At 50.4% G+C, this 22,266-nt stretch overlaps 1 long non-coding RNA gene across 3 annotated transcripts; it reads right to left on the bottom strand.

Annotated features, from left to right (window-relative positions):
• Window positions 1-342: 342 nt before the first annotated feature.
• On the bottom strand, window positions 343-19,906 carry LOC135964465 (uncharacterized). 3 transcript variants are annotated; one of them, XR_010576975.1, is made up of 4 exons: window positions 19,850-19,906; window positions 17,170-17,395; window positions 13,723-13,893; window positions 343-3,764 (listed from the first exon to the last, which is right to left on the bottom strand). It is a non-coding gene; the product is annotated as an uncharacterized lncRNA (long non-coding RNA). The 3 variants fall into 3 exon arrangements; XR_012416342.1 differs by lacking the exon at window positions 343-3,764 and adding an exon at window positions 10,429-11,029 and having other exon boundaries at window positions 17,217-17,395; XR_010576974.1 differs by lacking the exon at window positions 343-3,764 and adding an exon at window positions 10,551-11,029.
• Between the last annotated feature and the right edge of the window lie 2,360 nt (window positions 19,907-22,266).

The raw sequence follows: 22,266 nt of genomic DNA, 5'->3' as shown, positions 1-22,266 counted from the left end.
CCTCCTTCTGACCTCCCAACTTGGCTATGCATTTGCGTGCTTGTGGCTCTTGCTGTGTTTGTGCGGCAGCAAAGACATGGGCTCCCGTGCAGATATCCCGTGAGATTCATACTTACTTTTAAAAAAAGAAAAGAGAAAGTTGAAATACACAAAAGAAGAAAATAATCCCAGATATCAAAAAGATTGTTTGAATTATAAGAGCACACTTTGATGAACACCAAGCAAATAAATCGGACCTGGTTATGACATTATTCTTACAGAAAATATTATAATGAGTGATTATAATAATAACAGATCCCTGAAGAGATTTAAAAATCTAAGCACACCAAGTGATGCAGACCATTTTTTAAATGTGAACCTTTTTATTATTATTATTATTTTTTGAGACAGAGTCTTGCTCTATAGTCCAGGCTGGAGTGCAGTGGCATGACCTTGGCTCACAGCAACCTCCGCCTCCCAGGTTCAAACAATTCTCGTGCTTTAGCCTTCCAAGTAACTGAGATTACAGGCTAGTTTTTGTATTTTTATTTGTATTTATTTATTTTTTGAGATGGAGTTTCACTCTTGTTGGTCAGGCTAGAGTGTAATGGCATGATCTTAGCTCACTGCAACCTCTGTCTCCTGGTTTCAGGCAATTCTTCTGCCTCAGCCTCCCAAGTAGCTGGGATTACAGGCATCCACCACCATGCCTGGCTACTTTTTTGTATTTTTAGTAGAGACAGGGTTTCACCATGTTGGCCAGGCTGGTCTCAAACTCCTGACCTGAGGTGATCCACCCTCCTTGGCCTCCCAAAGTGCTGGGATTACAGGCGTGAGCCATTGCACCTGGCCTAGTTTTTGTACTTTTGGTAGAGATGGGGTTTCACCATGTTAGCCAGGATGGTCTTGACTTCCTGACCTCAAGTGATCTGCCTGCTTTGGCCTCCCAAAGTGCTGGGATTACAGGCATGAGCCACCGGGCTCAACCCCATTTTTAATTTTTTAAAATGTTAAAAAAAATTGTTTTTGAAACAGCTCACTCTGTTGCCCAGGCTGGAGTGTAGTGGCACAATCTCGGCTCACTGCAACCTCTGCCTCCTGGGTCCAAGTAATCCTCCTGCCTCACTTTCCCAAGTAGCTGGGACTACAGGTGCACACTGCTGTGCCCGGCTAATTTCTTTTGTATTTTAGTAGAGACAGGGTTTCACTGTGTTGCCCAGGCTGCTCTCGAACTCCTGACCTCAGGCAATCCACCTGCCTTGGCCTCCCAAAGTGCTAGGATTACAGGCGTGAGCCACCACACCCGGCCTAGATCCTGTCTTAAAAAAATAAAAAAATCTGTCAATAAAAATAACATATTTTAAAAATAATATTGATAACAAAACTCCAAAATGTAGCATAATAACATAAAATTACAGGCTATAATGACAATCATTGCAACGTTATTGTCGTTTGAATGCAAAAATATTAAATAAGATATTGGTAAATAGGATCAAGCAGCACATTTTTAAAAATCACACTCTGGGCGGGGTGCGGTGGCTCACGCCTGTAATCCCAGCACTTTGGGAGGCCGAGGCGGGTGGATCACGAAGTCAGGAGGTCAAGACCATCCTGGCTAACATGGTGAAATCCTGTCTCTACTAAAAATACAAAAAATTAGCTGGGTGTGGCGGCATGCGTGCCTGTAGTCCCAGCTACTCGGGAGGCTGAGGCAGGAGAATGGCGTGAACCCGGGAGGCGGAGCTTGCAGTGAGCGGAGATCGAGCCACTTCACTCCAGCCTGGGCGACAGAGCGAGACTCCGTCTCAAAAAAAAAAAAAAATCACACTCTGCGGCCAGGCACAATGGCTTGGGCCTGTTATCCCCGTGTGTTGGGAGGTCAAGGCGGGAAGATTGCTTGAGGCCAGGACTTTGAGACCAGCCTGGGAAACGTAACAAGATCCTGGCTCTACAATGTTTGAAAAATTGCCTGGGCCGGGCGCGGTGGCTCAAGCCTGTAATCCCAGTACTTTGGGAGGCCGAGGCGGGTGGATCACGAAGTCAGGAGATAGAGACCATCCTGGCTAACACGGTGAAACCCCGTCTCTACTAAAAAAAATACAAAAAACTAGCCGGGCGTGGTGGCGGGCGCCTGTAGTCCCAGCTACTCGGAGGCTGAGGCAGGAGAATGGCGGGAACCCGGGAGGCGGAGCTTGCAGTGAGCCGAGATCGCGCCACTGCACTCCAGCCTGGGTGACACAGCGAGACTCCGTCTCAAAAAAAAAAAAAAAAAAAAAAAAAATTGCCTGGGCGTGGTAGTGCACACCTGTAGTCCTAGCTACTCGGGAGGCTGAGCCAGAAGGATCGCTGGAGCCTAGGAATTTGACTTTACAGTGAGCTATGATCACACCACTGCACTCCAGTCGGGGTGACAGAAAAAAACAACATCCACTTAAAAAAAAAAACCCACACAACCATACTCTGAAACTGTGTGACGTCTACCATGGAATCATGGAATGTAAGGGTGGCTCTTTTTTTATTTTTTCTTTTTTTTTGAGGCAGAGTCTCGCTCTGTCACCCCAGGCTGGAGTGCAATGGTGAGATCTCGGCTCACTGCAACCTCTGCCTCCCGGGTTCAAGCGATTCTCCTGTCACAACTCCCGCGTAGCTGGGATTACAGGTGCATGCCATCATGCCCGGCTAATTTTTGTATTTTTAGTAGAGACAGGGTTTCACCATGCTGGCCAGGCTGGTCTCGAACTCCTGACCTCAGGTGATCTGCCCACCTCAGCCTCCCAAAGTGCTGGGATTACAGGTGTGAGCCACCGCACCCGGCCTTTTTTGTATTTTTAGTAGAGACGAGGTTTCACCATGTTGGCCAGGTTGGTCTCCAACTCCTGACCTCAAGTGATCCGCCTGCTTCAGCCTCCCAAAGTGCCAGGATTACAGGCATGAACCACTGCGCCCACCCAGGATGGCTCATTAATGGAGAATATTTTAATACAATTCACCATATTAACAAATCAGAAGGCACAAGTTATTAGCCTCTCCTTAGATACTTGAAGAGGCATTTTATAAAATTTAACATATCTTATCTTGTTGAGGAAATTTACATACAGTCAAATGGACAGATTTTTAAAACAATCTTAAACCTATGGAAAAGTTTCAACTTATTTTCTGGAACCATTTGAGAGTAAGTTGCTGACCCGATGCCCCATCACCCTCAAGTGCTTTAGTGTGTGGTTCCCATAGCAAGAATATTCTCCCAAATAATCAAAATCCAACTCTCAAAGTCAGGAAACTGGCCGGGCATGGTGGCTCACACCTGTAATCCCAGCACTTTGGGAGGCTGAGGGGGGGGTGGATCACGAGGTCAGGAGATCGAGACCATCCTCGCGAACACGGTGAAACCTCGTCTCTACAAAAAATACAAAAATTAGCCGGGTGCGGTGGCAGGCACCTGTAGTTCCAGCTACTCGGGAGGCTGAGGCAGAAGAATCGCTTGAACCCGGGAGGTGGGGATTGCAGTGAGCCAAGATCGCGCCACTGCACACCAGCCTGGGCAACAGAGCGAGACTCTATGTCAAAAACAAACAAGCAAACAAACAAACAAACAAAAAACCACCAAACAAAGTCAGGAAACTGACACTGATGAAGCAGTGCCTTCTAGTTGTCAAACTCCCTGCAGATTTCATCACTTTCCTCACATGATCCCATCTGGAACTTCACACTGCATTCGGTTGCCCCATCTCTCCAGTCTCCTTCCGTTTGGATTCATTCTTCAGTATTTCCTTGACTTTTATGTCCTGGACACATTGGAAAAATCACATGCTGGTTATTTTGTAGGATGTTCCTCAGACTGGATCTGCCTGAGGTTTCCTCGTTGTTAGACTCAGGATGTACATTGTTGTTACGAACATCTCAGAAGACAGGCTGTGTTCCCAGGGCACCCCATCAGGTGAACACATTTCACTTTGCCCTGTTACAGACGATCTGCACCTTGATCAGTTCTCAGAATGTGAAGCTGCTCTCTCTCCCTCTGTAATTACTGAACATTTTGTGAGAAGGTATATGGAGACTATACAAATATCCTAGTCCTCATAAGTCATGTAATTAATACATATCAGTGTGGATTCATGAATTCTTATTTATTCAATGCATTCTAATTGTAACTTTCAGTATTTATTTTATAGCTCAAATCATCCCAGATTTGACCACTTAAGCTAGCTCCTATGTTTTTTTGACATACCCCCTTCATTTGTTTTTTTGTCTGTTTGTTTGTTTGTTTGTTTGAGACAGAGTCTTGCTCAGTCACCCAGGCTGGTATACAGTGGCATGATCACAGCTCACTGCAGCTCCACCTCCTGGGTTCAAGGGATCCTCCCACCTCAGCCTCCCAGGCAACTGGGACTATAGGTGCTCGCTATCAGTCCCGGCTAATTTTTCTCTGTTTTGTTGTTGTTGTTGTTGTTGTTGTTTTCAGACAGAGTCTGGCTCTGTCACCCAGGCTGGTGTGCAGTGGCGTGATCTCGGCTCACTGTAACCTCCGCCTCCTGGGTTCAAGTAATTCTCCTGTCTCAGCCTCTTGAGTAGCTAGGACTACAGGTGTGCACCACCATGTCTGGCTAATTTTTTATATTTTAGTAGAGACAGGTTTCACCATGTTGCCGAAGCTGGTCTCGAACTCCTGAGCTCAGGCAATCCACCCGCCTTGGCCTCCCAAAGTGCTGGAATTACAGGCGTGAGCCACTGCACCCAGCGAGTCCCAGCTAATTTTTACGAAGCTGTTTGTAGAACCAGGGTCTTGCTATGTTGCCCAGGCTGGTCACGAAGTCCTGGGCTTAAGGGATCCTCCCACCTCAGCCTCCCAAGCATCTGGGACTACAGGTGTGCACCACCACACAGGCCCCTTCATTCTTGAAGCACAACTTACTCTCTGATAAACATGGTGTTCCAGGGCTCCCCTTATATGTTCCCTGAACCAACCTAGTTACTAGCCATTCCTTCAAGGATCCCTAATTCCTTTTAGTGGAGGAGGTATTCCAATATACAGATCTTAAGTGTACAATTCAATGAGATTTGAGAAATGTATGCGCCATTGCAGACAATAGCCTCAAAGTATAAGCCATTTCCATCACCCCAAAAAGTTACTTTGCCTCTTGAAGATTATTCCTAACCCCGTAAGTAATCACTCTTCTGATTTCTCTCAACATAGATTCATTTTGCCTGTGAATTCATGATTATATTCAAATGAAGAATTCATTTATTCTTCATTTGAATAGAAATATTAAGTACCCATGTTTTTGTGTTTGGCGTTTTTTATTCCATCTAAAGTTTTTGAGGTTCATTCATGTTGTGGCATACATCAATCATTCATTTTTGTTTTTGCCGCGTAGTATTTCATGGTAGGGCTCTACCACGATTTCTTTATCACCTTGATAATGCTGTAGCATTATAGGCATTAGCCACCATGCCTGACCCTTCTCTCTTTCTCTCTTTTCTAGAGACAGGGTCTTGCTCTGTCACCCAGGCTGGAGTGCAGTGCTGATCATAGCGCACTGCAGCCTCGAACTCCTGGGTTCAAGTCATAGTCCCGCTTCAGTCTCCCAAGTAGCTAAGACTACAGGAGTGTGGACCAGGCCTAACTCTGTGTGTGTGCGTGTGTGTGTGTGTGTGTGTGCGCGCAGATGGGGTCTTGCTCTATTGCCCAGGCTGGTCTTGAACTCTTGGCCTAAGGCAATCTTCCCACCTCAGCTTCCCAAAGCAGGGGGATTACAGTGTGAGCCAGCACGCCTGGCCTTCTAGTTTCCATTTCACTATGGAGATTTCATGTTTGTCCATTTATGTCGCTCATTTGCTCCTTTAATCTTAGGACCTATTTACAATAGGTCTTTTGAAGTTAAGGTCTGCTAATTCCAACATCTGTTCACCTGGAAATCTGCTTCTATTTACTTCTATTCTACTGGCAGATCATCTTGAACATATCAGGCTTGACTTCTGCTTGTTTTTAAATTTATTTTTATTTTGTTTTGAAACAGGGTCTCACTCTGTTGCCCAGGCTTGAGTGCAGTGACGTGATCATGGCTCACTGCAGCCTCAAACTCCTGGGCTCAAGTGATCCTCCCACCTCAGCCTCCTGGAGAGCTGGAACTATAAGTATCCACCACTGCACCTGGCTGCTTGTGTTTTGATAATATAAAATAATGTTATCAAAATATTCATATGGCTCCTGCCTATAATCCCAACACTTTGGGAGGCCAAGGCGAGAGGATTGCTTAAGTCCAGAAATTGAAGACCAGTTTCTGCAACATAGTGAGACCCTGTCTTTAAAAAAAAAAAAAAAAAAGTAAAAAATTAAAATAAATTAGCTGGGCATGGTGTCACGTGTCTGTAATTCCAGCTACTTGAGAGGCTGAGGTGGGAGGATTGCTTGAACTTAGGAGGTTCAAGTGAACCATGATTGTACCACTGTACTTCAGCCTGGGCAACAGAGTGAGACCCTGTCTCAAAAAGAAAAATGTTTATTCTTAATTGTAAATTGAGCAAAAGTATACATTATAAAATAATACATCTGATACCATCCCTTATTTGTAAAAATTTGACAATGGCTATATAAGCATAGAAAGGACTAGAAGGAAATATTTTACGATCATAGTAAAGTTATCCCTGGTTTGTTGAGATAATGATTTTAGCCTTCTCCGAGCCTTGAGTTTTCTGCAATGAATATGCTTGTAGATGTCCTCAGTTTTCCTTAGCTAAAGTTTTTATTTTTATGTGATAAGAACACTTAACATGGGATCTACCCTCTGTACAAATTCTTAAGTGTAGTACACTACAGTATTGTTAACTATGGGGCGATGTTGTACAGGAGATCTCTAGAACTTATTCATCTTGCATAATTGAGACGTTATGCCCATTGACTAGAAACTCCCCATTTCCCCCTCCTCCCAGCTCCTGGCAGGCAAACAACATTCTATTCCCTGACTTTATGAGTTTGACTATTCCAGATACCTCATATAAGCGGAATCAGGTAGATTTGTCTTCCTGTTTTTGTTTCTGTCTTCCTTTCCTGTTTTCCTGTCTTCATCCCTCTTCTCGTGTTTTCTTTTTTGGGTTTCATTCATATTTTTGTGTTGCTATGCTTTGATTCCTTTCTCCTTTTCTTCTGTGTAACTTCTATAGGTATTTTCTTTGTGTTTACCACAGGGCTTATATAAAATACCTTATAATTAAAATAGTGTATTTTAAGCTGATAACTTCAATCACATAAGCAAATCCTACACTTTTACCATTCCTCCTCCTTTATGTTACTGATGTCACAATTAACATCCACTTATATTGTGCACCCATTAAAATATTTTTAGTTGTAGTTATCTTCAATAATTCTGTATTTAACTTTTATGTTAGAACTAAAGTGATTTACCTACCGCCATGACAGTAATACAGTATTCTGTATTTGTCTATATATTTACCCTTGTCAAAGAGTTTTATGTGGCTGGGCACGGTGGCTCACGTCTGTAATCCCAGCACTTTGGAAGCCCGAGAAGGGCGGATCACCTGAGGTCAGAAGTTCGAGACCAGCCTGGCCAATGTGGTGAAACTCCATCTCTACTAAAAATACAAAAATTAGCTGGGTGTGGTGGTGCGCGCCTGTAATCCCAGCTACTTGGGAAGCTGAGGCAGGAGAATTGCTTGAACCTGGGAGGCGGAGGTTGTAGTGAGCTGAGATGGCGTCATTGTACTCTAGCCTGGGCAACAAGAGCGAAACTCCATCTCAAAAAATAAATAAATAAATAAAGTTTTATGTTTTCTTATGCTATCATGTTGCTGTTTATTGTCCTTTCATTTCCAGTGAAATAACTCCCTTCATTATTTCTTATAAGGCAAGTTAATAGTGGAGAACAGTATCAGCTTTTGTCTGGAAAGTATGTCTCTCAGCTTCATTTTTGAAAGACAGTTTTTTCCCAGGTACAATATTCTTGCTTGGTAGTTTTTAAAATGTCAGCACTTTGTGTATGTCATCCCATTCCCTCTGGTTTGTAAGATTTCTGAAAAATTAGTCTATTTCTTATGGAGATTCTCTTAAATGTGATGTCACTTTTCCCTGCTGCTTTCTAATTCTCTGTTTGTCTCTGGCAACTTGATTTTAATGTAGCCTTGCTGTAAATTTCTTTGAGTTCATCTTATTTGTGACCTTTTGGGCTTCTTGAATCTAGATGTCCATTTTCTTCCCCAGATCTGAAGAGTTTTCAACCATTATTTCTTTGAATATAATGGTTCTTTCCCTTATCTTTCTGGGACTCCCTTTTTTTTTTTTTTTTTTTTTGAGACGGAGTCTCGCTCTGTCGCCCAGGCTGGAGTGCAGTGGCGCGATCTCGGCTCACTACAAGCTCCGCCTCCCGGGTTCACGCCATTCTCCTGCCTCAGCCTCCCGAGTAGCTGGGACTACAGGCGCCCACAACCGCGCCCGGCTAATTTTTTTTTGTATTTTTAGTAGAGACGGGGTTTCACCGTGGTCTCGATCTCCTGACCTTGTGATCTGCCCGCCTCGGCCTCCCAAAGTGCTGGGATTACAGGCGTGAGCCACCGCGCCCGGCCTGGGACTCCCTTAATGCATCTATTGGTCTGCTTGATGGTGTCCCATAAGTCCTTCTACTTTCTTTACTCTTTTTTTTCTTTTTGCTGTTTGCTCCTATGATTAATTTCCAGTGACCTTTCTTTGAGTTCACTGATCCTTTTTTCAGATGGATCCAGTCTGCTGTTCAGCTCCTCTGGTGAATTTTTCAGTACGGTTATCATATTCTTCAGCTCCATGATTTCTGTTTGGCACTTTTTAGTATTTTCTGTCTCTCTGTTGAAATTCTCCCATTGTTTATACATTGTTTTCCTGTCTTCAGTGAGCAATTTTATGACAGTTATTTAAAATTCTCTGTCCAATAAATCATATAACTCCCTATCACTAGGGTCAGTTTCTAGAGATTTATCTTATTCCTTTATTTGAAACATTGTTCCCTGTTTCTTCATTTTCCTTGCCTTTCTGTGTTGGTGTCTGAACATTAAACAAAGCAGGCCTCTGTCAAGTTGTCATGAACTGGCCAGGTACAGGAGAAGACCCTCACCAATCAGCCAAGCCAAAGATTCTGGAAGCCTCTCTAAACTTCCTGCTGACCCAACCCACCTTCTTTGTTTTCTTCAGCCCCCAGGTGTCTAGAGTATGCCAAGTCCTGTCAGCACTTTAACAAGTGACTGAAAGAAGTGCTTCAGGTAGCCTCCAGAAAATTGGATTGTTGGGTGTTCTGTTCAACTGTTTTCTTCCCTAGGGAGAAGCTTGAATCTAAGGTGTGTTATGTTTTTTTTTCCTATTCACTCTGTGCTGAATTGGGCTGTGGTGACTAGTTGCACTCTAGATCATCCCACCATGTCTCTTCTCATGGCCCTGAGGCAGCGGGGTTATTTCAGGTCCCTTACATGCTCTGAGACAGCCTAGACAGAAGTCAGCCCCCTGGGTAGCCCTCAGAAAAGTTGAGGTATTGAATACACAGCTCGTTTCTCTCTCACTCCATGGTAAGTTGGGAGCTAGGGGATTTCCTCGCGGTCATACGGCACTGTGCTGGGCGTAGGGATCATGCCAAGAGGGTGTCTTGAATTCCCCTACCAATTTCAATGTGAGTAGATTCATCTCACCTGGAATGCAGGAGACTCTAAACTAGTTTCTGGATTTCTTGCAAAGGGAATTTTCATGAATTGTTGTTGAGTTGATGTCTTCATGGTTTTGAAAAGGAGAGTCCACAGCCTCCAATTCCATCATTTCGCTGATGTCACTCCAGGCTTGGTTTTATGCTTTGTAAGGGTGAATCTGTTTGGGTTTTGTTCTTAGTGCTATGCTTTGGCCCTTGTTCTGGAGTGTGATTCTTATTCTTAAGCCATGGCCTTTCTGATTTCTCAACTGATTGCCTGAGGGGCTCAGTGAGGTTTCTCCACCCTAGCTGGGCAAGAACTGCAATGTCACCTCGCACTGCACACTGCTGGGCTTGTCTGTCAGCTCTCAGCCCCACAGCAGCAGCTTCCCGCTAGGCCTTGTGAAGGATCACCCTGCACATGTACACCCTGGACTCACCCAGGGATCCGAGGGACCCACATGCAGCCTCTGTACCCTCATTCTACGTAGCACGCTCCCCTTCAGTGCCCTGCTCTACCAATTGTAGCCACCTCAGCGCCCAAACGCTGATCTCTGCTTTCCCAGCCAGTGATCTCTGGCTGGTGATCTCTGCTGCGGCTTTACCTCTCATATCTTGGTAGGAAAACCCAAGGTAAAAAGACAGGGCAAACTTGGACTCACTTCAGGTATTTCCCTTCTCTCAGGTTATCACAGTCCTGCCAGTTGTCCAATTCCTGTACATAATTGCCTTATACATTTGGCCCAACTTTATCATTGTTTATGGCAGGAGGCTAAGTATAAATCTCATTACTTGTCGTGGCCAGAATCAACTTGCATTCTCAATAACACTTCAGTGTGCTGCCATACATTTATGTCAGCCTCAAAGCTACCCCTTTGTCAAATGGGGAAGATACTAGAAGCGTCTCTGTCAAGGTGAAAACTCAGGAAGGTGTCATCTATCATCACTGTTATTTAATTTTTTTACAATTGGAAGAGAGAAAGAAATTAAGTTTAAAAAATGCAAAGGAGGAAATAGAATATCACTTTTTGCAGATGACATGATTAAGTCCCTGGAAAACCCAAAATAATCAATTTAATTTCTATTACAAACAATATTTAAGTTTTGTGGCTAGAGGCCAGAGGCGGTGGCTCGTGCCTGTAATCCCAGCACTTTGGGAGGCCGAGGCGGGCGGATCATGAGGTCAGGAGATTGAGACCATCCTGGCTAACACAGTGAAACCCCGTCTCTAATAAAAATACAAAAAAATTAGCCAGGCGTGGTGGCGGGCACCTGTAGTCCCAGCTACTGGGGAGGCTGAGGCAGGAGAATGGCGTGAACTCAGGAGACAGAGCTTGCAGTGAGCCGAGATTGGGCCACTGCACTCCAGCCTGGGTGATAGAGCAAGACTCCATCTGAAAAAAAAAAAAAAAAAAAAAAAAGTTTTGTGACTGGGACAAAAGTAACATGATAATTAGCCTTCATCTATATAAAAAATGACTTGCTAGCAGGAATATTGATGTGAAGAAATATCCCATTTACCATAGCACCAAAAAAAAATTAAAACCTAGGAATAAACTTAAAAAGAAACATGTACAATCAAAAGGAATAACACTTTAAATCCACTGAGGGACATGAAAGGAGACTTGAGTGAATGAAAGGCATATCCTGTTCTCAGACCCAGTGGCTGAACATCATAAGACAACAATCTTCACTGCTAGGAATTCATCCTATGGATATGTTCTCATGCGTATGAAATGAGGTACGTGCAATGTTATTCACTGTAGCATTGTCGGTAACGATGCAGGGCAGGCAAGCCCCCAAACTGGGGCTTAGCCCAGGAGGGTTCCTAGCTTCACCTAGGGAAGAATTCAGAGGCAAGCTGCTGTGCACAGCGGAGCAGCCGTGCATGGCAGCAGCAGAGGAACTGTCCCTTGTGGAGCAGGGCTGCCCATAAGTAGTACGCCCAGAGCAGTGCTCAGAGGCAGCTCTGCACTCAGATCTACACCCACTTTTAATTACATGCAAATTCAGGGGTAGTTTATGCAGACATTTCTAGGATGAGGGTGGTAACTTCTGGATTGCCAGGTCATTGCCATGGAAAGATGCCGTAACTTCTAGGTGTTGCCATGGTAATGGTAAACAGACATGGCACACTGGTGGGTGTGTCTTATGGGGAGGTGCCTCTGCCCTGGACCTGTTTTAGCTAGTCCTCAATTTGGTCCAGTGTCTGAGCCCTACCTCCAGAGTTCAGTTCCGTTTTCTACCTCAATAGCAAAAGTTTGGAAACAACTCAAAAGGTCGATGAGGCTGGTTAAATAAATCATATTACACATCCAGAGTGGTGGTATACTGCCATTAACAAAAACGAGGCTGGGTGGAGTGGCTCATGCCTGTAGTGTCAGCAGTTTGGGAGGCCTAGGCAGGGGGACCTCTCGAGTTCAGGAGTTCAAGACCAGCCTGGGCAAGAAAGCAAGACCCAGTCTCTAAAAGAACATGTGAAAATTAGCCAGGCATGGTGGCACATGCCTTTAGTACCAGCTACTTGGGGGGCTGAGGCTGGAGGATTGCTGAGCCCAGAAGATCCAGGCTGTAGTGAGCTATGATTATGCCAATGCACTCCAGCTTGGGCAACAGAGTGAGACTTTGTCTTTAAAACAAAACAAAACAAAACAAAAACAAAACCCAAGAAAACAAGAACAAGACAACTTGCCAGGCACTGATAAAGGATGATCTGCAAGATTGATGGTTCAGTGGAAAAATCAAGGTGCTAATGGGACAGTATGTGATCACTTGTGATGTATGTGTGGCATGCACTTGTGTGTCTGGTTTTGTATGTTAGAAATGTTTTATCTTTAAGTAAAAGAAAATCCAACCTAACATGAGGCCAACAAACAGGGGTTTATTTTTCTCCCTTGAGACCCAGAGGCAGTGGCCCCAGTCCTGACTCAGCTGCCCAACTGTGCCATTGCCATCTTAGGCTTCTCTTTCCATTCTGCTCTCTGAAGCAGGATGGCATTTCCCTCAGTCTTGCTGCCTCCTATTTGCAAGATGGCTGACTCATCTCCAAACATGATGGCAATGCAATGTTCAAATTAAGAAGAAAGGGGAAGTGCAAAAAGGTGATTGGTCCTACATGTTACTGGAAAAGCAAATGCTTTCTGATTGTACCGCTCAGCAAGTGTTTCTTGTATCTCATTGGCCAGAATGGAGTCACATGACTGTTCCTAGCTGCAAGGGAGGCTGGGAAATAGAGCATTTAACTTCCAGGACTCTGCAATAGAGAAAGGCAAAGGAGAATAGGTCAAGAATGAGTGGTGGGGCTGGGTATGGTGGCTCATGCCTATAATCCCAGCACTTTGGGAAGCTGAGGGGGTAGATTGCTGGAGCCCAAGAGTTCAAGACTAGCCTGGGCAACAAGGTGAAACCCCATCCTGAAAAAAAAAAAAAGAGTAGTAGGTGACTCACTTTACTACATTGGTCATACTTAGAAAGTCTTCAAAAGGACACATATGAAATTGGTAACTGGGAGTTCAAGACAAGCCTGGCCAAATGGTTAAACTCCATCTTTACTAAAAATACAAAATTTGGGGTATGGTTGTGGGTGCCTGTAATCCCAGCAACTCTGGAGGCTGAGGCAGGAGAGTTGCTTGAACCCAGGAGGTGGAGATTGCAGTGAGTTGAGATCGTGCCATTGCACTCCAGCCTGGTCAACAGAGTGAGACTTCGTCTCAAAAAAAAAAAAGAAAAGAAATTAAAGTAGTAATCACACCTGTATCCCATCGCACACACACGCAAACACACTTCCCAAAGCCCCAGCACAGCAGTATTCACAGCACCCATATCCCAGACCTGTGGGGAACAGATAATCCACAGGACAGGATATGTCTGTTGTTCCAGAAAAGGAGAATTTAAGGGAAAGTGGTCCCACCCATTTGATGAAGCTCTGAGACAGCTAAAAATGGGAACACAAGTAAATTGCAACCCAGTTTTATAAAAATCTTGAAGTATCAGCTCACCAAAATCCAACAGAATACCAAGGTCACATAAAGTTTATCTCAGGAATATCAGACGGGTTCAAATCAGAAATGTTAATACAGAAATTTACCAGGTTCAAGAAGAAAAGTAAAGTCATCATGGGGGCTGGGCGTGGTGGTGCCTGCCTGTGGTCTTGGCTACTTGGAGGCTGATGTGGGAGGATCACTTGAGCCCAACAGGTCGAGGCTGCAGTAAGCCGAGATCACACCACTGCCCTTAAGCCTGGGCAACACAGTGAGACCTTGTCTCAAAAAAAAAAAAAAAAATTGTAATCATTATATAGATGTAGAATATGGCATTTGATAACATTTACTATACCCATGATTTAAAGATTTTTAAAAGCAGAGAATAAGAACGAGAGGGCATTTTCCTATGACTGTCTTTCTCACACCCGTGGCCAGCATCACAGGGAGACTGCCCGCGACCTCCCTCTAAGGTTAGGAGGCACTGGGTGGCTGCTGTCAGTTACTCTTCCATATCATCCTGGAAGTCCTGGCCAATGCAACAAGACAGGAAAAAGAAATCGGGCTTCGAGGAGCAATACCAAGGGAGGCATAGTCATATTACTATGTCTTTCATGATAACATGGTTGTTTAATGTTGAATTTCCCAAATAACCAACAGTTAACTGTTAGCACTAATCAGAGGTCAACAAGGGGGCCCAATATAAAGAAGTCAATAGCGTTCTTTAAAGCCAGTAAAAATAAATAAATAAATAAATAACAGGGAAGAGCTTATTTTCCGAAAGAATAAAATTATAAAATATTCAAGAATTAACCTTGAAATCCACCTATCTTTTATGGGGACCAAACAAACAAACAAACAAACAAACAAAAAACAAAAAATAAAACCAAGCAACCTGAAATCTCTTTCCAGGCCATGTCAGAAGACTGGGCGAGAGGGTGCCATTCAGCCCCGTGTGGAGAGGCCTGGCAGGAGGTGCCCACTGTTGCTGTGGCTGTGCTTGCCAGGTTCCAGTGCCCACATTCCTGCAGCTTTGGAGGCCTGGGGGCGACTCTGGGCTGTGGCAGGTGTCATGGCCCCTCTGTGCCTGCCTTGCACCTCAGCTGGCCCAGTGCTTTGAGCTGCCCCGGCCCCCTCTGCCCTCCCCATAAGCAATGCTGGGACCTAGCTTTCCCATGGCGGCCCCTCCCCTGCTGGGCTACGTGGCTCAGGGACAGGACGCCCTGGCCCCTCGGCCCTACAGCTCAGTCACAGGTCAGTGGGCCGTGCTGGTGCTCTCTGTTCAGACCTCCAGGGCCTGAGCTCCTGAGATGCCGGGTGCTGACCAGGCCTGTCTGGGATCTTCCCAGCCACCAGGCTGGGATGCCAGGGCGTGCTGGAGCCTGCCCGCCCAATGCCTGGCTCAGCCAAGCTGCTTCAGGTAGGGGTGTGTGTGTGTGTGTGTGTGTGTGTGTGTATGTGTGTGTGTGTGTGTATGTGTGTGTGTGTATGTGTGTGTGTGGTGTGTGTTGTAGAGGCAGGGGGACAGGGGTTGGACCTGCAGGGAATGGAGTCGGCTCCCTGAGCCTGGAGAGCAGCTTGAGCTTCTGGGAGGACTTGGAGGGGACGGGCCCAGGGCTCCTCCCTTCTGTTTAGTCACTTGAGCTTTGGATGTGCTGTGTGACACCAAGTCAGTCACTTCACCTCTCTGGGAGGCTGCATCCCAGACAGGGGCTGAGCATCTCATTCTGCAGGCTCTTGGTGAGGGCTCTCCTTGTTGTGGTTTGGGGAAACAGTATTCGACTCCGGCTTGGGGCTGGAATGGCAGGGCCCTGAAACCTAGCCAGGGAAGGCCAGAGAGGCAAGGGCTTCTCAGCTGATGCAGACACAGGCCAGGTCAGGGGCACAAAGGAGCGTGTAGAGCTGGGTGGGACTCAGAAGGAGGGCAGTGGCAGGACAAGGTTTGTAGAAGCAGTAACACCTGAGTTTCAGCATGGGGGACAGAACCTGGGTAGGGGGCCCTGTAAATAGCCAGACATAGCCTGGTGGGTGTGGGCTCTATTGAGGTTGTGGCCATAACAAGAACTTGGGTTTGATCTTGCAGGTACTGGGGAGCTATGGTGTGCTTTAGAGCACAGGAGGGGGCATGTCAGATGTGTGTTTAAGATGCTGTCTTGGCAGCCAGGATGGAGACGAGGTGAGTTGGGGAGCTGGGAATGGGACAGGTGAGGAGGGGTCAGCACTGGAGTAGGGCCCGGCAGTGCTCAGAGTAGACAGAGGTTTAGGAGGTTGAACTGATCAGTCAGGGAGGGAAAGAGGTGGCTCCCAAGCCTGAACTGCCAGGGGAGGGGTGCCTCTGAGAGATGGAGGTCTCAGGCCACTGGAGACCCGCATCACACTTTGGAGAAGAGCCAGGGCTGGAGACAGAGGCATGTACAGGGTGGCGTCACCGCCCTGCTCCCGGGATGGGGAGACCGAGGCTGGGGAAGGGGCTTAGGGATTGGCAGGATCTCTAGCACAGAGAAGGTGACCAAGCTGTGGGCATGATGAGTGTCCAGGAGGAAAGATCAGATCCCACGTGAGGGAAGAGGGCTCAGGGAGAGGGTGAATTGTGGGCAGAGAAGAAAGAAAGACCTCCCTGGGGCACCTGTGGGACAGGAGCCAGGTGGGGTGTGGCCCCGGGGATGGGGGTGGTGTACGCACCCTCACAGGGTTGGCCTGGTGGGCCAGGGCCAGGTTGCATGGGCCGAGAGAAGCTGACAGCCCTGTCTGTGACTTCTGGGACCCCTGGGTCTGCCTCTGTGGGCCCCTAATCCTGGGCTCACAGACCCGCCAGCCTCCATGGGTGCAGGCCTATGCCTGGTGGGCATGGTTGGTGCAGGCTCCGAGGGGGCCTGGCAAAGCCTGGAGCTGGCTCAGGGGAGGCCACTCCTGGCCAGGGAGTCTCCTGACCCCCACCTTGGAGGGATGTATCAGCCCCGGTGAGGCTTCTCAGACTCATTCTGGAGTTTCTCAAGGGTGTGAGATCAGTTTGGCCGAGAAGGGCGCCCTGAATGTGAGACTGCTTGTCAGGAAGCGCTGCCAGGCCCAGTGAGATGTGGAGATTCAGCAGGGAACACCCGGCCTGAGTGGGCTGTCCTGGAGGAAGACAAATTACACCCTTCCCCTGATTCCTCAAGGACTAGGCGTGGTCCTGCTATGCGGGAGGTGCCTTTCTGTGCAGCCGAGGCTGTAAAATCTGGAAGGGCCTGGCCCAAAGTCACGAAGTTACTGCAGATCAGGGCCAGGGGCCGAGCCTGCACCTTCTTCCACCCCAGTGCTAGGTGAAGTGTTCAATGTCTGTTTAAATCTATAGAAAAGGGTGAACTGGAGAGCTGAAGATTTACCAAACTTCTGGCAGTTAAGTCCCTGGGAAACAGCACCAAAAGAGATAATAAAGGAACCAAAAGAAGAAACCACTCAGGAGCAGATGGAGGCACCAACTGCACAAAGAATGGTGACTGCATGCAGGCAAGATGCACACAGCAGGTGGGAAACTTCTGTAACAAGTATGTCCACGGGCTGATCACCTTTACCTGTGAGGAGTTTGCGTGCATGAGGGCAAACTCGCAGCGACACCCACCACAGAATGCTGATGGCTCAAACCTGGCGGAAGTTTATTTAGGGCACGGAAAGCCAGAAACAAGGGCTTGACTGGCAGCAGCTCTGCAGCAGGTGGAGATTTGGACAGCGAGGGCTGTCCTGGAGGAAGTCCCAAGGTCCTCACTTCGCTCTGTAGGCCACCCTTGGTGTGGACAACAGCTGCAGACAGGAGACACGGAGGGGGCACACAGAGGTCTTAGAGTCTGGCCTCAGGTGATGTCCATCACACCTCTTTCTGTTGGTGAGAGCTAGTTACTCGGGCCCCCAGGGTGCAAGGCCGAGATGGCATGGCATGCAGACCACCTAGTAGGATCTTCTTGCCAGCCCAGGGGACAATGCACACATGGAGAAGTGCAGTTGGCTACTAGGCATCTGGGAAAATGCACATACTCGCTCTTTTTCAAAGAAATTCAGGTTCCAAAACCAAACACCATTAGAGAATAGACACCCATCAACACAATCAAGATTAGGTCTATGGTGAGACCACTGATAGAGCATGAAGCTGGCCAAACTCTGGAGAGTGGCTGATGTTACGTATCAAGAATCCAAAATCCCACAAGGCATGGTGGCTCACGCCTGTAATCCCAGCACTTTGGGAGGCCAAGGCGGGTGGATCACATGAGGCCAGGAGTTCGAGACCAGCCTGGCCAACATGGCAAAACCCTGCCTCTACTAAAAATACAAAAATTAGCCGGGTGTGGTGGTGTACACCTGTAGTCCTAGCTACTCAGGAGGCTGAGGCATGAGAATCACTTGGTCTTGAGTGATTGCAGTGAGCAGAGATTGCACCACTGCACTACAGCCGGGGTGACAGTGAAGTGAGTCTCTAAATAAATAAATAAATAAATAAACCTGAAATTCTAGAAATTTGTTTAATGACTCAAGATGTTATCTTGGCCGGGCGCGGTGGCTCACGCCTGTAATCCCAGCACTTTGGGAGGCCGAGGCGGGCGGATCACAAGGTCAGGAGATCGAGACCACGGTGAAACCCCGTCTCTACTAAAAATACAAAAAATTAGCCGGGCGCGGTTGTGGGCGCCTGTAGTCCCAGCTACTCGGGAGGCTGAGGCAGGAGAATGGCGTGAACCCGGGAGGCGGAGCTTGCAGTGAGCCGAGATCGCGCCACTGCACTCCAGCCTGGGCGACAGAGCGAGACTCCGTCTCAAAAAAAAAAAAAAAAAAGATGTTATCTTTCCAAAACTCGAATCTGGCCCTGTCACTCCTCTGTTCAAACATCTCCAATGGCTCCCCACTGCTATCCTGGCCATGTTACAGCCCAGGCCCCTCCCTCCAGCCTCATCTTCTATGCTGAGGAGCACCGCCCTGACCAGTGCCCAACCTGGGCCTGGGGCACAGAGGGGTCGGCACATGTAGGCTGAGCTGAGCTTTGGGAAATGAGGAGGCCAGGCGCTGGGAGTGGTGGCCTTCCTCCAGGCTGAGATGAAACAGCTGGCAGCTCAGCCTGCCCTCCACCTGACCCCCGGGCCCAGGCTTCCCTAGTGGGCCACGACCTTCCCACCAGGGCCCTCGGCCCTGCTCCTGCTGGCCCCTGCAGACCTCAGCTGAGTCCAAGCTCCTGGAGGGCAGGGAGGGTGAGCGTCTCGTGTGTCCCCAGCGCACAGCTGCGCCAGCTCCCGGTAGGGATTTGTTACAGGAATGAATGGGGTGGGGGTTGGAGGAAGGGTTGGAGGAGATAGAGGCAGGCCGTGACGCTGGCTCCTGGCGCACCCTCCAGGCCCTCTCCATCGCGGCTCCGCGGCTCCGGCTCTGGCCCCACCCCAGCCTCCCCCGCCCTGCCGGGAACCTGGGGCCTCAAGGACCACGCAAGCTGCCCACACCTCCGCGGCTCCGCGCTCTCCTCTCGCTCCCCTAGCCTAGCCTGGACTCTCCGCTCTCCAGGGCTCAGCAGCGACCCCGATCGGTCACTCGCTATGGCCACCGCCGCGCCAGCCACCTGCCCCGGGACGCCCAACCAACCCCTCGGGGGACCAAGCCCGGGGACTTCGTCCCCAACCCCAGGCCAGCTAAGCCACCCCACAGGGGCCCTGCCTGTCCCATCCGCAGCCTGCTGGGGTGTCCATGCTTGCGGTGATCAGGAGGGTGGCACGGCCCTGGGGTTACAGCCGGCGGAGGGGCTTCCCAAGAGTCCTCAGCCTCTCCCGCCTGCGGCGGCGCAGCCCAGGCGGGGCTCGGCTCTCAGAACCCCCTCGCGGCCTCGCCAGGTATGCGCGCGGGGCCCGGGGCGCGGGCCGGGGGCGGGTGCTGGAGCCGGGCCGGTGCCGGGCCCGCTGCGACACGCTCGGGGACGCGGCGCACAAAGGCGCCTTCTGCCGCCCCCCGACCCCGCCCCGCACTGCCCCCGTCCAGCCTGGCGGCCCGCCCCTCCCGCCCCGGCAGGCTGTGAGGGGGGGTCAGGGTCCCCGCCTCCAGGGCCCGCCACCCCCCTCGCGGGCGACGTGCCCTGTCCGGGCGGCGCGCAGGCGCGGGCTTGTCCCACCGCACAGGAATCCGCCGCCGCGCGCGTTTCCGGCCCCAGCCCCGCCCGCGGTGCAGGGGAGCGGGTGCGCAGCCGCGTGTTGGGCCTCCGACCCCGGTGGCCCCCGTCATACTCACTTTCTCCACCCGCGGAGGCTTTGCTCAGGAATCCACTCTTGCAGCCAGGGAGCTTCCGGGCCCCCTCCTCCAGGAAGCGTCCCTGGCTGCTCCGGTGAGCACGTGTCTCCTCATCCCCCTCTCTGGGCACCTTGAGAACCCAGCCTGGCCACTCCCCTCTCCTATGTCTGCATAGGAAGGCGCCCCATTGGAAACGGACCCCCCTCCCGCCGCCAGACCCTGGCAATCCCATGTCCAGGCTGGGGTTGGGAGTAAGGACCCACCAGGAAGGAGGGTGCCCACCAGGTCAAGTGGGCAGTAGAACAGGGCTGGGTCCCAGGGATCCCCACAAGCCCGGTGGCTCCGTGGCTCTGCCCGGCAGAGGCCGGGCCGCCCTGCAGCCGGCGCCCACCTTTAGCGCCTTCTCCCTGAGCCCATATGTGGCAGAGGGGGTGGGGCCAGTCCCAGGCCCACCGGGCACCACGGGCCTCTGGGAGGGGGCGCTAATAACTGTAATTTCCACTTAGCAGATCAGGACAGCTGGCAGAGTGGAACTGCCCTCCTACCTCTCAGGTGCCCGGGCGAGACCCTTACGTGGGCCCCTCTGTCTGGACACCTGGCCCTGGGCCCCTCCCACGTGGGATTTTGAGGCTACTCTCCCCTCCCCCAGGCTCAGAGGGTGGCCCTGTTTCCTGTGGGACCCCTTGTCCACTGGTTGGGGTGCTCAGTGGTGCTTGAATAGGGGTCGGGGACGCATGAAGGTGTACTGAGTGGGTAGCTGTCAGCCGGCTGCAGCGGCTGGGGGAGCAGGAAACAAGCACGTTTATAGGGTTGAGGGTTCTGAGCTGCATGCCAGGCTGCAGCCTGTGCTGGCTCCTTTGTGGTCAGAAGCCCAGGGCATTCTGGGGTCTGTCTTGATGCTGAGCAGGCCAGTGTCCTGAACAGCACCAGGCACCCAGGAGTCTCCGGGTGGGGCAGTTGTGGCTGCCGAATGGGGGGTGCTAGGGCAGGAGGGTGAGCATGGGAGGCCAGGCTGGAAGAGAGGAGCTGGGACTCTGTGCCCTGGGGCAGATTGGGGAGGTGAGGGAAGGGGCTGCTGTGGCCATCACAGGTTGAAGGTGAGGACTGGGCCATTGCCCAGTGATGGTCTTCTCTGCCTGATTAGTTTGGGCACCAGGCCCTGTGCCCAGCTGGCAAGAGGCTAGGCAGGAGCTTCTGGGGCACCTGGGGAGCAGGCCCAGGCCCTGGGAGCTGGGGTTCCTGTGCTGAGGGAGTCAGCTCTGTCTCGCCTGGGCCTGCCTCCTGGCCTCCCCTGTGGCCTGGCTGGCAGGGCCTGGGTGTGGCCTGGCTCCCTGGAGCTGGCAAGGATCAAAGGGTTGAAAGCCGTCCTCCACCCTCGCCCACTGAGACAGGAATCCGTGGCCCCAGGGGACGGAATCCACAGCCACATTCCCAGTGCCCTGGTCCCCGCAAGGCAAGGGTGGGGCAGGGCTGGGGTGCCAAGATTGGCACCATAGAGCGTGGGAACGTGGTGCTGCTGGCACCCAGCCCACTGCCTGAGCAGAGTGGGCGGCACCCTCCTCTCGGCCCAGTTGTGGCCTTTGCCCCTTCTGACCTGCCCTGATGGCCTCAGGCACCAGGACCTCAGCTGCCAAATGGGTTTCCACCTTGCGGGGAGGTGGGGGTTTCATCCTGGTGGCCCAGGAGGCCTGGGGGTCCTGAGGAGGTTGGGGCCTGGGTCTCTGTGGCTCAAAGCAGTGGGCACTCCCGACCCCCAGGGCACTCTGGGCTGGGGGACTCAGCCTCCATCTGGGGCAAGTGGGGGCCACAGGAGGGAGAGGGTGTTGATAGCTGGGGCATCCCTACGAGGGGTCACCCTGAGCCCAGGCCCCTGGCACACACAGATGTGCTCACACGCACACAGCAGAAAGCAGAAAAACAGCCTCGCCTCTTCTGGCCACAGCCCACAAGCTCCCCAGGAGGGTTTGTCCCCAGCTGGCTGGTGCAGGACTGAGTTGGCCCTGTGGACCCCCCACCCATGGGTACAGGGTCACCTGCTGGCGGAGACAGCAGCCTTTAGGCGCCTGTGCTGGGTGGGTGGGTCCCTGCTCCCGGGGCTGGAGACCAGCCTGCTGGAACCGGGCCCCAAGCTTTGTCCTGTAGTCCCATTCTCAGCCCCAGCAGTGATGGCTTCCCACGCCCACTGTACAGGTGTGAGACGGAGGCCCAGAGAGGCCAGAGGACTTTCCCAAAGCCACCCAGCAGGTTGGTGGGCTTGGAGAAATCCTGGAGACCCAGACTTCCCGCTCCCAAGAGCCAGGGCCGGTGGCATCCCCCTCTCTGGCCTGTTTCCTCCCCTGGAGAGTGGGCCCACAGTGACCACCTGGCCGAGTTGTCCTGAAGCCCAGAAGGTACCAGCCAGGGGTCAGTTAGCCTCT

Source organism: Macaca fascicularis, chromosome 7 (assembly GCF_037993035.2).
Source record: "Macaca fascicularis isolate 582-1 chromosome 7, T2T-MFA8v1.1".
In the NCBI taxonomy this organism is placed as follows: domain Eukaryota; kingdom Metazoa; phylum Chordata; class Mammalia; order Primates; family Cercopithecidae; genus Macaca; species Macaca fascicularis.
Note: the sequence above shows the minus strand (reverse complement) of the source record. Positions and strands in the feature narration are given on the sequence as shown.